Genomic DNA, 1,203 nt, shown 5'->3' on the forward strand with positions numbered 1-1,203 from the left:
AAACAGACTGGAATCCAGGCATGTTGCAGAAAAGAATATAAAAGGTGGTCCTTCACGAGGTACCACACACACTGTGAAGAATGAATGATAGGATTTGACCAGTTTCTAGAATCCTGGAAAACAAATGAGCATGGATGTCAAGGATGCTGGTAAATGGTAGAAAAGCCCAGTGTCACAGTGGTTAAAGCACCTGGCTGCTAATAGAAAGGTCAACAGTTCAAAGCCACCAGCTGCTCCACAGGAAAAAGATGTGGAAGATTGCTTCCGTGAAGAGGACAGCCTTGGAAACCCTATGGAACAGTCCTACTCTGTCCCTATGGTCACTAGGAGTTAGCATCAACATGATGGCAAGAGATTTGGGTTTTAGCTGGATAGAAGAAAAAGAGTTAGGGATGGGGCCAGATTTTTCAATAGGGGTCCACACATCAGAATTCTGGATTTAATGTGGTCATGGCTAAAGGGGCTTCTACACTTTACCCGGTTGGTAAACTGAAATCTGTTCCCGTAAGTGGTCTACAATAAATGCAACTGAAGTATCAGAACTTCCTTAGTACACATCCAAAGACTTAGACTGCAATGCTAGAGCTGATTTACTGGGGGGTGGCGGTAGTATTGCTCCTGTTGTCAGGTGCCACCAAGTCGTCTCCAACTCACAGGGACCCTATGTACAACAGAACGAAACGCTGCCCGGTCCTGTGGGAGCCCCATAGTCCCTGCTCTTCCCAAGCCCACTGCTGCAGCCACTGTGTCAATCCATCTGGCTGAGGGTCCTCCCGTTTTGCTGACTCTGCACTTTACCTAACGTGATATCCTTCTCCAGAGAATGGTCCCTTCTGGCATCATGATCAAACCACATGAGACGAAGTCTGGCCATTCTCACTTCCAAGGAGTGTTCTGACTTCACTTCTTCCAGGACAGATTTGTTAGTTCTTTTAGCAGTCCATGGTACTCTCAGTATTTTTCGCCAACACCACATCTCAAAAGCAAATTCTTCTGTCTTCCTTATTCACTGTCCAGCTCTCACAAGCATATGAGGCAACTGAAAATACCATAGCTTGGGTTAGGTGCACCTTACTCTTCCAGGAGACAATTCTGCTCTTCAGCACTCTAAAGAGGTCCTTTGCAGTAGATTTCCCCAATGCAATATGTTGCTCAATGCAATGTGCCTTTTGATGTCTTGACTGCTGCTTCCATTGCTGTTGA

Source organism: Orycteropus afer, unplaced genomic scaffold (assembly GCF_000298275.1).
Source record: "Orycteropus afer afer isolate SDZICR_OR568_19922 unplaced genomic scaffold, OryAfe1.0 scaffold00522, whole genome shotgun sequence".
Lineage (NCBI taxonomy): Eukaryota > Metazoa > Chordata > Mammalia > Tubulidentata > Orycteropodidae > Orycteropus > Orycteropus afer.